Source organism: Candoia aspera, chromosome 3, assembly GCF_035149785.1.
Source record: "Candoia aspera isolate rCanAsp1 chromosome 3, rCanAsp1.hap2, whole genome shotgun sequence".
In the NCBI taxonomy this organism is placed as follows: Eukaryota; Metazoa; Chordata; class Lepidosauria; order Squamata; family Boidae; genus Candoia; species Candoia aspera.
In genome coordinates, this window is record NC_086155.1 from 6,953,265 (window position 1) to 6,969,371 (window position 16,107).

The 16,107-nt window shown below is 43.5% G+C and overlaps 1 protein-coding gene across 1 annotated transcript in view; it reads right to left on the reverse strand.

The window, feature by feature from the left end:
- ARFGAP1 (ADP ribosylation factor GTPase activating protein 1) overlaps nucleotides 1–4,522 on the reverse strand; it is a 42,274-nt gene extending 37,752 nt beyond the window's left edge. The window contains exon 1 of the mRNA XM_063296937.1: nucleotides 4,393–4,522. The gene's annotated coding sequence lies outside the window, so the exon portion shown is untranslated. The remainder of the gene's footprint in view (nucleotides 1–4,392) is intronic.
- Between the last annotated feature and the right edge of the window lie 11,585 nt (nucleotides 4,523–16,107).

Consider the following 16,107-nt stretch of genomic DNA (forward strand, 5'->3'; position numbering starts at 1 on the left):
CCCACATTCCCTTCCACTGACCATTTTATCTAGTTGGGAATCAAGCATCTGCAAGCAAACAACCAAGCTCAGAGAGCACCAAGGACTCCATGGAAGTAGGAGTTTTGGTCTTTGATTTGAAAATATGGTATCAGAGTTATCTTGAATCTGCCTTCCTTCTTCCTTTAGAGCTGAAGAGCTTCTTCTTTTAGAAGAACCTTGCCATGAAATTGGCTTTTGACTGGTGGCCATTTCCTGATGTTGTGCCACAGCTTCGTTATGCCACGGATATAGCTGCAACCTGTAGGCAATCTACAGAGATGTTTGCCTCAAGTTCTGTTGTTCAGCCCCATTTATTGATGCCCTCTCATAGCAGAGTCCTACCTGAAACAGGTTTTCTTAAGCCTTGAAGCAATGTACCCATTTTGCTTCTAAAAAAACCCAATTTCCTCAAAATTGACTCTATGGAGGGGGGGGAGAGAGAAGGTTTGGGAAAGGAGTGGGGGATTGTGCCATTGCACAATTGTGTCCAGTGCCTGAAAAGCTGCCATCTCAAAGCCTATAGTATAAGCAGAAGCAATTTGCAAGCCAGAGTAAAGAATATGAATGTGATACTCTACAGCAGTGGTTCTTAAACAGTTTGACCCAATCACCCATTTTCCCAGTCTTAAATAATGTCATTACTCTCACAAAAAAACAGACTGATGTTTTACACAAGTGCTCAGCAGTGACAGTCCCAAACTGGATCCTCAACTCACAAACAAGCAATTACAAATTGCTCCATTACCCCCAGGATATGCCCAATTTATGTCCCTTGAAGTAATTACCCCCAGTTTAAGAACCATTGTTCTAGAGCAGTGTTTCTCAGCCTTGGCAACTTGAAGATGTGTGGACTTCATACTTGGTGGGGAATTCTGGGAGTTGAAGTCCACGCATCTTCAAGTTGCCAAGGCTGAGAAACACTGCTTGAGAGCAACAGAAGTCTAATGTTAGCACCCCTTTTGGACTTTTTGCATGAAACAGAAAAAAATGAAATCATGATTTATGGATTTGACAATTAGATATAACAATGGACAAGAGAAATAATGAAAGCTATGCTGTAAACTTAGAGTAAGAGTTTATGTAAATGTGTATTTATATCTGTTGCAAAGGAAGTCAAGAGTCATTCTTTTTCTGTATTTTCTTTTTTTCTTAATTTTGCACTTTTGGCTTTACTCTTTTTCCACTGTTTCTCTATTTTACTTTCTATTCTAATTATCATTCTTTGTTAGTTTTTATCTTTTTATCCTGAAAATCTAATAAAGTTTAAAGAAGTCTAATGTTAGCCACATCATCCTCTGCTCCTATAGCAAATAGGCTTTCCTATATACCATTCAGAAGCCAAGCTCTTTATTCTTCACCCACATCATAACTAACCATTTCAAATTAATTGACAGGTAAATTTGGGGCTCAGGTAACCATGGACTGATTGCGGGCAGCACATAATTCTGATGCTTCTATTTGTTACTCTTAATTTTAGGCCACCAGGACTTCAAAGCAGTCGTGACTTTTGGGATGTTAAACCAGTGACAAGACATACGAGTAGCTCAAAAACCTCTACTTGCACAGACGTAAAGTATCTGCCATCTATCTAACTGTTTCAAAGAAAACACTTGGTTAACAAGAATAATAGATGAAAAAGAACCAGTTACAGATACTAAATGGATTATTAACACAATTCTGCTGTATATAAGTCTCTGCTTTGAGTTTCTACCTTTTTGATCCCTTCAAATGATCCTTAGACCTGGCAGGAGATGATGCGAATGATTCATACTTAAGTTTTAAGCTTTTGTCAAGAAAGGGAGCATGCATAGATGTATTAATACTATAATGAACCAGCACCCACTAAACAATGCTGTACCAAGCACTTTAGAAATGCTCAGTATGGGAAATATATGCCTCAATTTTTCAAAAGATTAGAAGCTTGGGTAAAAGTCAATTGTATTCTTTTTTCCATGTCTTATTTTTAATACTCAGCATGGCCCTTGGTCTCACGCTAATAAGACCAACAAATGGAAACAATTTCATCTCCAAGATCTGTTACCAACTTTGGAGATGAAAGTAAAATGCCAACTAGACAGAAAAGGTTTGAAAGCCTTAAGATTGATTTACATTAAGTTTCCTTTTTCATATCATCTTCATGTCACAAGTATCTAAAAAGACAATGCACTGACAAATAGTCTGCTTATTTGCAAGGTCAACACGTTCCCTTTTGGAAATATGCAATCTGTGTAATAATGTTAAGGGGGAAATATCAAAGAAACGAAGGCAAAATGCAACACATTGCTGGTGTAGAATAATTTGACTTCTAAAATTCCAAGATGCTAAGCATTTCTAAGGATTTGAGAAGTCCCTTAAAGGGAGGAATACCAGACGGTTTGTACTGCAGCTCAATGGCTGCATTCACACAACATGCTTGAACTAATAACAGAATTAACCCATTTTCTGAATTTGCACAATACATCAACCTATGCAAATGGGTTGAATTTACACAGCATACAGAGCAAAAAAGACCGCCCCCCCAAACAAGATTTCCAATTATCTCTGCCCATCCTACAAGTTCCAAAAGAGTGGGCATGCTTTAGGTCCCATCAGGATCTTGTAGGATAAAGTAGGATCATCTTTTGGACCCAGAATGGGTGCCTTCTCTGTAGCAACACCAAGATTTAGATGGCCCTGGCCACGCCTGCCCTTAAGTCATGAAGCCCTAGTTCTTCTCCCAGGCACTCGGTCAGAACAGTATATGATCTTGCCATGGATGGTATAGGAAGTCTGTGTTTTGTCTGATTTCATTATTTTATTGTCTTATTCAAACTGTACACTTCTTTAAAATACTTTTTACTCACCCAGACTCACTTGGCAAGTAAGCAGACATCTAAACTGACTGACTGACTAAATAAATAAATACTGATCAGATGTTACATGTTGCACAAATGCAGTCTTTCGCTAAGCTGGCTGAGTGTGTTGCACAAATACAGCCACTTTTTTAGCCGGTCCATCCCCCTTTTCCAACCTGGTATTTTTCAGAAGTTCTGAACTACAACTCAAGACAGCATAAGCATATACTGACCAGCCCCAGATAAGCAGGACTTCCATTCCCATCCCCATTGGTGATATTTAGCTGAGAATGATGAGCATTATAGTACAACATGCCTGGAAGCCTCCAGACATAAACATCTCTCAAGATCTGAGCATGCTTCCTTTCACCATAAAATCCCAGAGCTAGAAGAGACCATTTGAGCCACCGAATCTAACCAACCTCCTGCTCAGTGCACAAATCCAGATTAAAGCCTCCAAGATAAATGGTTGCCTAGACTTCACTTGTGCACATCCAGTGAAGGGAGCTGGCTACCTCTTTGCATTGACAGTTCTGCTTTCAACTTGCACCTACTGTTAGGATTTTTTTTTTCTAACAGCAGATCGGAATCTACCTCCCGTTACTTAAATGCATTAGCCCATGGCTGCCCTCTGGAATGAAAGACAACAGGTCTTGAGCTTCGGCAGGACATTTCTTTATTTAAAAGATCTGTATGGCTTCCCACCTCAAAGCCCAACTCTTGAAAGAGTATTATTGTATCTCCCCTCCCTTTTCAAATCCAAGCAAGCTCAACTCCTTCCACCTCTCTTCAGAGGGCTTAGCTGCTAGTGCCCTGATCACCTCTGTCCCCTTTCTCTGAACCTGCTCCAATTCCTCTGAATCCCTTTCACCCCGCAGTGCCCAGAAATGGACAAGACCCTCAACAAGGCGGGATCAAAACTAAGCAGAATAAACTGGAACCACGGTTCCTCGCCGATTTGGAAATGACGCTTCCCTGATGCAGCCCGAACTTGCACAGGCTTTGCCCGCAGCCCCCTCCCCACCCATGGGGGAGATGAATCGGCCGCCAACTATTACCCCAAGATCTTTTTGGCCAGGACGAAGAGTAAGCTAAGGCCCTCCCATCCCCCCCACCCTTATGCATCTGTGGCGGATTCCTGGGGGGAAGAACCTTGCATTTTCCGTGCTAAATTTCATTCATTACTTTCCCAACCCTTTTCTCCAAGCCCATCTTGGATTTCAGGGCTGTCTTGTAGGGGATCAGCCCGCCCACCCAACTGGAGGTCCCCTGCAAACCCCCATCTCTGCATCCAAGGCACTGGAGCCGATCCTTGGGGCACCCCACTGGGGGGCTCCTTGCCCACCTCCCTCCCCAGAGTCCCTCCACAGTCTTGAGGGGAGCCAGGATCCAAACCAGGCGCCCGCCCTGGAAAACAGGGGTACAAGGGGAATGGGGGGAGGGGCGGGGGGAGGGGGCTGGATGTGGCCTGAGAGGGAGGGAAGCCCCCTCGCCCTCCCCTCCTTGTCTCCGGAGCCAGGGCCAGCTTGGGACATACCCGACCAGGCGGAGGGCAAAGCGGCTACTCCGGAGTCGGCGAGCGCAGCACCGTCGCCGTCAGACCCTCGACCGGCCGGTCAGCCTCTCACCCGGCTCTTTTTCGCCTCTCACTGCGCAGGCGCGCCTCCGTCACGGCCGGCTACGTTGCCACTTTGCAAAGGATGCCGGGTAGCCTTGCCGAGCCGGGGTTGGGGGGATGGGGAAGAAAGGGACCGCAAGGCTGTGTGCGCCTGCGTCAAGTGCCCGCCTCCTCCTGAATCGGCCGCCTCGACGTGTCTCCGCCGGAGAACGGGTGATTGACAGGACCACGCGCATGAGGGGCGGGAACGGTCACGAGGGGAGGAGCGGGCGCGCGGATTGGTGGGCTCCGCGCGAGCCGGGAGAGAGCCGCTCATTGGTGGGGACGCGCGGCGCTTCTGCCTGGGTGATTCCCGGGTATGAGAAGGAGGTGGTTTCGCACCTGCCTATTAGGGACGGAGGTGGAACGCTGTCAATGTGGCGCTGGTTGCGGGTGGCGTAACGGAAAGGAAATCAGGACGGCTTCAAATATATGTAAAGAATTAAAATGATTTAAAGCCTGACCTAACTAGTATCTTTCCAGCTTTAAGCCTGCGGGAAGGTTGCAACGTGAAGCTAGGCGTGCAAAGAGAAACGCCGGTTGAACGGGCCGGTTTCAGAAAAGGTATTAGTCCACGACTGTATGATTTCTTACTAGTTTTCTGCACTTCATTCTGTATATCGTTGCTTTCCTGAAAAGCAAAGTGTGCGATAGGTCTTTTTGTTCGTTGTTTATTCGTCCAGTCGCTTCCGACTCTGCGTGACTTCATGGACCAGCCCACGCCAGAGCTTCCTGTCGGTCGTCAACACCCCCAGCTCCCCCAGGGACGAGTCCGTCACCTCTAGAATGTCATCCATCCACCTTGCCCTTGGTCGGCCCCTCTTCCTTTTGCCCTCCACTCTCCCTAGCATCAGCATCTTCTCCAGGGTGTCCTGTCTTCTCATGATGTGGCCAAAGTATTTCAGTTTTGCCCTTAATATCACTCCCTCAAGTGAGCGGTCTGGCTTTATTTCCTGGAGGATGGACTGGTTTGATCTTCTTGCAGTCCAAGGCACTCTCAGGATTTTCCTCCAACACCACAGTTCCAAAGCATCGATCTTCCTTCTTTCAGCCTTCTTTATGGTCCAGCTCTCACAGCCATATGTTACTACCGGGAACACCATTGCTTTAACTATGCGGACCTTTGTTGTCAGTGTGATGTCTCTGCTCTTAAGCATTTTATTGAGGTTTGTCATTGCTCTCCTGGTCTTTATGTATTGTATGTCTAACAACGGTGCCAAGCCATCTTTAAGTGAAAGAACATTCAGAGTGCAATTTGCATGCCTTAGATGCCTCTGCAAGGTGAGTCTTCTCCAGCCTGGTGCTCCCTGGAAAGATTGGGGCTGCCTGTTTCAGAATTCCAAGCCACTATGGCTAGCAACCCAGCGTTCTGAAAATTGTTGTTGTTACCCTCCCAGTGAGAGCCAGTTTGCCCTAGTGGGTAAGGTGCTGGACAAGGAACGGAGAAACCTGAGTTCTAGTCCTGCCTTAGGCTTGGAGGCTGGCTGTAGAGAGTAAAGAAGATGACTCACAGAGATAGGCAAGATCTGTTACTAAAGTGAAGAGGGGAAAAACATGTCTTAAGTCCAGACAAGCAGGAAATACGCAGAAGAGACTCAGACAGACACCTCCCTAATTCACATGAGTATAAGAAGGGGGAGGAGGTGCATCACAATCAGACCTGCAGGGTTCTATCATTATAGCCCCTCTCAATAAAAGTAGGTTTAGCTTTCCTGTTGAGTTGATTTTCTGGTCTGGACTCCCTGGTGGGGCTGACCCAGGCTGGGGTGACTTTGGGCCAGTCTCTCACCCTTAGAAAGAAGGCAGTGGCAAACCATGTCTACAGATGTTGGTAAGAAAACTTCATGGACTTGTCCAGGCTGACTCAAAAGCACTAAACCAGGGTTTCTCAACCACGGTTCCATGGAGCCCTAGGGTTCTGTGAGAGGTCACCAGGGGTTCCCTGGGAGAACATGATTTATTTAAACAATTATTTCACATTCGGGCAACTTCACATTAAAGAGGTGAGTTTCATTCTTTATTTTTAGCTTAAGAACACTGTTAATACATATACAGGCCCACATATGAAGCGAATATAGTAATTTTGTAACTTCTGGCCTATATTGGAGCCTGAGTGTGCAGGGGTTCCCTGAGGCCTAAAAAATATTTCAAGGGTTCCTCCAGGGTCAAAAGGTTGAGAAAGGCTAAACTAAACTAAACTAAAATCTGATAGGGGTTGATACAGACTTCAATTAACAATGTCATTTGACAATTCACGTACATAGCCTCAAGGGGGCACTGTTAGATAGTCTTATTTACCACCACCACTACCCTTCCCTGTTTGAGAGCCTGGTTTCTTCCTGTGTTTCTTTCTCTGATTCTACCTTGGGTTAATTAATACCCGAGTGAAGAATATCCACATACGATCTAGAGCAGGGTTTTTCAAACTTTTCAAACATGGCCACTTTAAGATGGGCGGCCTAGAATTCCCCAGCCAGCATTGTGCAGCACTGATGAGAATTGTACAATCTGAATTGTACATCTGAAACCGGTTGAATGAAATATATTGGAGGGAAAAAATGGTGAAGCTGAAGCAGCATGTTTAATCATATAGTCCATCCTCAGCCCTGGAAGCTCATTCGGCCCTTCATTCTCTCAGCCCAACCTACTTCACAGGATTGTGGTTTAATTCTTTCCAGTTCAGGAAGAGGCAGTTCCGTATAGCATTTGAAGATGCAAGATTCTAGCTCCACTCATTCTTGTCCAACAATCATTTGATGGCAGGGCGCCATGAACCATCTCCTGTGGAATTACCAGCTTCTCATGCTCAGCAGTGTGTTGGCAGCTATCGAGGGGATTGCCCTGATGCTGATGGCTTCTTCAGACATGAGTTAGTATCATAAGAGGTAGCCTGAGCCTTCATGCTCAGAATAAGATGGGTGGAGGGGAATTGGGAGACCAAAGACAGATCCAGGCAGGAAAATAATACAAAGATACTATACTTCCAACTCCTTGTCCTCATCTTTTTCATCCTAAGATCAGTTTGGAACTGCTGCTGCTTCCTCTTCTTCCTTTCCCCCTGCCCCTTTCCTTCCTTCCTTCCTTCCTTCCTTCCTTCCTTCCTTCCTTCCTTCCTTCCTTCCTTCCTTTCTTTCCTCTCCTCCCTCCCCCTCCCCCCCTTCCTGCCACTGTCTTTAGTTCTTTGAAGAGAAGCATTGATTATTTGATCTAGGGAAGCAAACCAGCCTAACCAATTCTTGGTAGTAGGAAGGGAAGGAGGCATCAAGGAAGGAGGAAACGTGGCCGAGACAAAAGGTTGGTGCCTTTGTGCAAGTGTGATACTTGGCGGCAGAATCAACTGGCAGCCAGCAGGTTGGACCCAATCTAGGTTTGAGTGCCACACTCTGCAATGGAACCCATCCACGTTTTCAGCTGCGGAGGAGAGTTGAGTGGTCGTAAAATTGGGTCAGATTCACTTTATGGCCACTTCGCTTAGCAACCAAAATTCCGGTCCCAATTGTGGTTGTTAAGCAAGGACTACCTTTACGTTACAATTCTGCTATTACATGTTACTATAATAAGGCAGCATTCCATGCTGTCTGTTTCTTGAACTGGTCTACCTTGAAGGACCGACATCAATCATGAAAATGTGTTGAAGGTTCTCTCTGCCCCCGCTTGTGCAAAACAAGATCAAGGTGGGGTTATTCTTGGGTTTCTTTCTCACCCGTGCTTCAACTTCTGGGCCATGTAATTGCTTCACTGGATTAAGTGGTGTTACTTCTTGGCTCAGCTTGTTCCTTTTCTTACTGGTTCGCAGTGCCTATCATTTCAAAACACTGCTGTTCCCCTCCTTAAAAGCTTTTTCTGAAAGTTGGCACATCAATCAATAATCGAAAAATGCATGAGTGGTTCCTTCACGCTGCAATGAGCTGCTTTTCAGCCGCTAATCCTAACGTGAGCTGGGGAATGAGTTTTTATAATTATTGGGCTTTGACCCAGATGCTGAAACTATCTCGCCTGGGTGCCTGATATTATGGAGGACCCCGTTTAATTTGAGTGTGGGAATTTATGAGTGTTCGCAGCTACTATTTTATGCTATTTGTATTGTTTTTTAATTGTGGTTGTTTTTATTCTGTTTTTATTTCATTTTTAATTGTTAGCCTCCCAGAGTATATGTATATGAGTACAGGTAGTTCTTGCTTAAAGACCACAATTGGGACTGGAATTTCAGTTGTTAAGCGAAGTGGTCACTAAGCAAATTTAACCTGATTTTATGACCTTTTTTGCAGTGGCCGCTAAGTGAATCACCATGGTCAATAAGCAAGACGTGTGGTTGTTAAGCGAATCACGCGGTTCGCCATTGATTTTGCTTGCTGGAAGCTGGTTGGGAAGGTTGAAAATGGCGATCATGTGACCTCAGGATGCTGTAACAGTCATAAGTGCAAACTAGTTGCCAAGCGCCCAAATTGTGATCACATGATGGGGGAGACACTGTGATGGTCATACATTCGAGGACCAGTTGCAAGTTGTTTTTTCAGCAGTCGTAAGTCTGGACTGTCACTAAATGAATGGTCGTTAAGCGAGGACTACCTGTATATGTATAGGAGATGGGCAGCTATATAAATTCATTAAATAAATAAATAAAAACATGGAGCAAAATTGCTTATCAATTCTACATTATGTGTTTGTGTGTGAATATGTACACACATGTGCATGTACATATTTCTGTAACTGTTTTGCCTTTATCCTTTGATTTCACCCTGTCATTAACAAAGCCTTTTCTCATTCCAGTGCCCAGCATCATCTGATTATTGCTTTCTCTCTCTTTTCTATATTTTTTGTTTGATATATGATCCTCCTTGTTCTTTATCTCCTTCTCTTGTACCTTCATCTTTCATGGTCAGCCACGACTACACAAGTCTGCTTGAATTAGTTTGATGTTCTCAGAGCTAAATAAAACAATATAAAACAATGTCACCTACCATTCCGCCCCCTTTCTTTTTTTTACTGCTCAGTAAGAAAAGATATTTCTTCAAGAAAAGCAAAAGGATTTATACTGGAAATGGTAGGCTTAGATTCTTGGCCATACTATCAATTTTATATACGGAGATGCTGTTTCGTCAGTTATGGCCGTCACAAAATTTCAGTCCCGGTAGGTGCTGTGCAAACCCCAGCCTTGAATTTATTGGATCTGGATAAAAAGTTACCAGAGATTTAGCAGCTGGGAGCAGATGTAGAAATTCTGCTGACAAGTGGCCCATGATGGGATGAATCATGGAAAAGAATTTCCTGGAAGGAAATCCAGTTTGCGCTCACCTTCCATTTAATAAAAATCTGGCTTTTTCAAAATAATTTACACTACTGAGCAGTCAGGCCTCTTTACTCTTTTTTTTTAAAAGCCCCATTCCCAAGCCTTTCCCTTTCCCCTTCCCTTCCCCTTTTTCTCTCCCTAAGACCCTTGTCTAGCATACTAGCTAAGTTGTTGGACTTGAATCAGGGAGATAAAGGTTCAAATCCTTCCTCGGCCACAAACTCCCCGCGTAACTTTAAGCCCACTACTTTCTCTCAGCTCAGCCTACCTCATAGGATTGTTGGGTGGATAAAAAGCAGAGACATGGTGGAGAAAAGGCAGGATGGAAATAGAATGTATAAACAACTTAAGTGGATGTGCTGAATTTATTATCACGGTCTTCTGCCCACTGGCGGTGCTACAGTATTTCCTCATCTTTTCTACTGCTTTATTCTTTAATTGGTACGTGAAAAATTCATTTTGTCCTTCCTGAGTTAAATGACTGTTCTTGGGCCACTCCGATCAGTCTACCTCGCAGGGTTGTTGTGTGAGGGGAAGTCAGCATTATGTATGCCCATTTGCATTCCTAAATAGAAGTTGGGTAATCAGCCTAATGAGGAAGTGAATAATGGGAAGGCAGAGATATCCCCTATCTTTTGGAGGTGGGGGGTGATATCTTGGAATTACAGCTAACACTGAGTTTATTCCCAACTACCAAGAGAATGTATAAGGGAAAGAACACAGAAATAAAGTCAAGTGGAATTGCTTATGATTGTAAAAGCTCTTATGATTTACTGGGTTTCAGAAAGACTCAATTCATGTGGATAAAAACTGCAGTGGCAAAACAGCACTGGCTGGAGATGAAACAGAGACTTGGTTCTTTAGATCATAAAGTGGTTGGAGGGAAGAATCATTCAGGTTGGGAATGCAGATAAATAACATGCCACAGATGTTGAAACAGCGTTGAGAGTAAATAAAGCCGTTCAAAATGAAGTGACATATTTATAGAATCTACTCTGTAGTAATACATTAAAAAAAATAAAAATAAAAGTTCTTTGCCATCCCAAGCTACATAAATCCAGGGCAGTCTCTATGGAGAAATTTACATGCAGGATCTCTCCACTGCAGCCGTAAAGCAAGCTGAAAATTGAAACTATTTATCATGTGGGTTTCCGTTGCCGTTCAGTACAGAAACTCCATCCTATTGTGGAGAGATGATTATTATTTACTAGACAACCCCGTGACCCGTTGGGTCATCCTTGAGAGAATGGTAGTGCGGTCTGATGTGACCAGAATGAAATTTAAATTTTAGGCTGACCATATTTTTTTCACTCCAGTGCTGGACAGTCCCATGATCATCTAAGAAAAGTATATGTCATAAACAGTAAAATAATTGTAGTGGCAAACTTCAGTAATAAGTCAATATTTACTTACCTAAACAGAGAAACAGAATGACCACAGATGGACAAAAAAGGAGTGGGAGCAACTTCTGACTTCCTGCTGGCTTCCCCCTTTGACTTTGCTTCTGGGAAGCCAGCAGGGAATGTCAGGATCATGATCACATGACCATGGGGATGCTGCAATAGCCCCAACTTTGCAAATAAAACTGCTCCAAACATCATGGAAATTTCAATTCCACAGGAGTAATGGGTCCTGGATTTTTTATGCATTCTTTAAGTTAGCGGATTTTAGGTCCCTTGATTCAAAAACTGTTGCAGTATAATGCACCGTTTGGGCCAACTTGAGGGTACAAACAGACAAACACAATGAGAATTACAGTTTTTGTTGTTTATTCGTTCAGTCGCTTCCGACTCTGCATGACTTCATGGACCAGCCCATGCCAGAGCTTCCTGTCGGTTGTCAACACCCCCAGCTCCCCCAGGGACAAGTCCGTCACCTCTAGAATATCATCCATCCACCTTGCCCTTGGTCGGCCCCTCTTCCTTTTGCCCTCCACTCTCCCTAGCATCAGCATCTTCTCCAGGGTGTCCTGTCTTCTCATGATGTGGCCAAAGTATTTCACTTTTGCCTTTAATATCACTCCCTCAAGTGAGCAGTCTGGCTTTATTTCCTGGAGGATGGACTGGTTTGATCTTCTTGCAGTCCAAGGCACTCTCAGAATTTTCCTCCAACACCACAGTTCCAAAGCATCGATCTTCCTTCTCTCAGCCTTCCTTATGGTCCAGCTCTCGCAGCCATATGTTACTACGGGGAACACCATTGCTTTGACTATGCGGACCTTTGTTGTCAGTGTGATGTCTCTGCTCTTAACTATTTTATCGAGATTTGTCATTGCTCTTCTCCCAAGGATTAAGCATCTTCTGATTTCCTGACTGCAGTCAGCATCTGCAGTAATCTTCGCACCTAGAAATACAAAGTCTTTCACTGCTTCTACATTTTCTCCCTCTATTTGCCAGTTATCAATCAAGCTGGTTGCCATAATCCTGGTTTTTTTGAGGTTTAGCTACAAGCCAGCTTTTGCACTTTCTTCTTTCACCTTCATCATAAGGCTCCTCAGTTCCTCTTCACTTTCAGCCATCAAAGTGGTATCATCTGCATATCTGAGATTGTTCATGTTTCTTCCAGCAATTTTAACTCCAGCCTTGGATTCCTCAAGCCCAGCATGTCGCATGATGTGTTCTGCGTACAAGTTGGATAGGTAGGGTGAGAGTATACAGCACTGCCGTACTCCTTTCCCAATCTTAAACCAGTCTGTTGTTCCGTGGTCTGGTCTTACTGTTGCTACTTGGTCGTTATACAGATTCTTCAGGAGGCAGACAAGATGACTTGGTATCCCCATACCACTAAGAACTTGCCACAATTTGTTATGGTCCACACAGTCAAAGGCTTTAGAATAGTCAATAAAACAGAAATAGATGTTTTTCTGAAACTTCCTGGCTTTTTCCATTATCCAGCGGATATTGGCAATTTGATCTCTAGTTCCTCTGCCTTTTCTAAACCCAGCTTGTACATCTGGCAATTCTCGCTCCATGAACTGCTGAAGTCTACCTTGCAGGATCTTGAGCATTACCTTACTGGCATGTGAAATGAGTGCCACTGTTCGATAGTTTGAACATTCTTTAGTGTTTCCCTTTTTTGGTATGGGGATATAAGTTGATTTTTTCCCAATCTGATGGCCATTCTTGTGTTTTCCAAATTTGCTGGCATATGGCATGCATACCTTGACAGCATCATCTTGCAAGATTTTGAACAGTTCAGCTGGGATGCCATTGTCTCCTGCTGCCTTGTTATTAGCGATGCTTCTTAAGGCCCATTCAACCTCACTCTTCAGGATGTCTGGCTCTAGCTCACTGACCACTCCGTCAAAGCTATCCCCGATATTGTTGTCCTTCCTATACAGGTCTTCCGTATATTCTTGCCACCTTTTCTTGATCTCTTCTTCTTCTGTTAGGTCCTTGCCATCTTTGTTTTTGATCATACCCATTTTTGCCTGGAATTTACCTCCGATGTTTCTAATTTTCTGGAAGAGGTCTCTTGTCCTTCCTATTCTACTGTCTTCTTCCACTTCCGCGCATTGCTTGTTTAAAAATAATTCCTTGTCTCTTCTGGCTTACCTCTGGAATTTTGCATTTAATTGGGCATATCTCCACCTATCGCTGTTGCCTATGTATGGTGATAGACCCCAAAACACAGTTAAAATACAAAGCATCCAATATAAAAGCCCCATCCATAACAGAAGCTAAGCATAACTGGATTTGGTTCAGATCCACCAACTTCTTACCAGCAATTGCTATATAACAGAACTGAGCCACTTTCTTGGAGACTTTGGGACACTTTCAGTTAGCAAGAAGCACACCGTTGCCTACTGAGACCAGCCTGAATATTTTGTGATAGAAGTGGAGATTAACTCTAACTTCCAAGAATGAGATATGGGACTGTTCAGAAGGACATGAGCAATTGATTCAATGTTGGTGTCTGAAAGATTTTGGTGGGGAATATTACTGTATTTCCCCTCCAGGTGGGGTGACTGACTGTGCCAAAGTGCCTTTCTTTGGCATGGCACAAGAGTGTGGGAAAAGTATGGGTGCATGTACAGTAAGCTTGTTGTATCAGAGATGTGAAGTATTAGCTCTATCGCTCCACACTTCAAGCTCTAAAGTCAGCGGCGTCTGCCGGAGGGATCAAAATTGGTGAAGACGTTAGATGGAACTTTGTGATGCAAATTCCTTTCTATGTGTGCCTTGCGCACATATTCCAAAGGGGTGGGGCTTGCATCACGATATCCCATCTGCCATCTTGCTAATTTTGACACACGCATCTCCTGTGGACACTGCTGTCCAAGGTTCTCCACTTGACCACAGGGTTTTTCCAGACTCTGCATAGATAGGGATTGGGTGAGACAAATCAGACATACAGGGGTCCTCGCTTAACAACTGCAGTTGGGACCGGAATTTCAGTTGCTAAGGATTCCATTTGTTAAGCGAGGCATCACGTGACCAGACCTGATTTTACAACCATTTTTACAGAGGTTGTTAAGCGAATCAATGGTTCCCTATTGAACGGGCTTGTTGGAAGCTGGCTGAGAAGGTCGCCAATCATGACTGCATGACCACAGGACACTGCAACCAGTTGTAAATGTGAGCTGGTTGCCAAGTGCCCAAATCGTGATCATGTGACCGCAGGGGTTGTGTGACAGTCGTCACTTTGAGCACAGGTCATAAGTAACTTTTTTAGCCCCGTCATATCTCCGAACGAACATTAAATGAATGGTTGTTAAGCAAGAACTATCTGTAATCTGATTCTTCCATGGGGAAGTGTGTCTGTCAGTACAAGCTAGGCTAAGGATTCATCTCTGTAAAATTATTTGAGCCAGTCCTGTCACAAATGGGCTTTAATAAGGGTACATCCAAACTCTAACTGGAGGAGTATATTTGCAACTCATCAAGAATTCTGAGAATAGATCTCAGAAATTTAGTTTGAATTGTTTCTAGGGCAGCAATATCCTTCTATGCCCACGACTCTGCACCATTCAGCAAAAAACCGTAGCACTTTGGCTTTAAATAATTAATTGCCGTGGGCATGTAGTTATTCCCCTTATGGCTTGTATATCTGGTTATTGCATTAGAAGCGTTTTGCACCTGCAGGTTACGATTTGAAGACTGAAATTTCCAGAAGGCCGAAAACAAATGCCTGGATATTAAAGGCCTTTACTTGCTCAATTTGGACGTTATTAATTTTCTAGGTATGAAACTGACAGATACGCTGGCTCCTAAGAACAACATTTTTGCTTTTTTGTGTGGTTGATTTTCAGCATTTTGGCCTGAAAAGTAGGTTCATCCCAACCCCACTTGTGATAGAGTGAATAGCAGGAGCAGCATGCAGAAAAATAGAGATTGGATTATGAGAGAGACAGTGGAATTCAGGTGTGGGAAGTGCTTGTGTGGTATAATTAATACAAAAATTAAATAATAGAGGAGTCAGGATGCATCCCTGCTTGAGGTTGGAATAAGCAGTCAATTCTCCATCGTTTGCACATTTAACCTGTATTTCAGAGTTCTTATGAGGCATCATTATTAACTGGAAAAGAAGTGGTCCATAAGAGAACTTCCCTATTTCCACCCTAGTAGAATTGACTCAAATCTTTAAATGCAGCCTAGAGAAAGCTCCTTATTAAACTGGGTTACTTCATGAACAGTGGTACAATAGAATACATTAATCTGCTGTTGAAAAGCCTGCTCTAAACCCTGCTTATTCTACAGCTATTTTTTTTTTTCTTGGCTCAGACAATCAGTGAGTTTTTGATAGAGATGCTTCACATAAAATGCACTGATTATTCAGAGCAAGCTGATTGGATGGTAATTGGCTGGGTGGCTCTTATCTTTTTTGTGAATCGGAATTACTGCATAATTTCTCCATGCTATTAAGAATCTGCCGGGAATTATCAACATGGACGAATGGAGGAGGGCAGAAATCTCTGTGGCGGGATTTTGAAGAGCGGCAATATGGGATCACATCTCAGCAAGCGGGATTTTGGGAGCAAAATGTGAAAAAGAATAATTTCTCCAGATCTGCTTCTGTAAACAGTCCAGAAAAGCTCATTTGGCAGCCAAACAAAAAGAGATGAAACTATTCCTTCCTTCTCCAGCTATTTTTTGCATATCCCTGAATCTGGCGGTGAAGAAGTGTTTTGATCCAGAGGCTGCTGAAAAGTTTTTTGATTTGGGATCATTTGAAGTGACAAAGTAGCAGCCTTTTTAAAATTTAATATCTGTAAAATATTTATTTAGAGGGAGATGGGCTACTTTGGCTTGGGGATTGTATTAGGGATAATATGTATGTTTCTTCTGATCTTAAGAGAGTAGTTC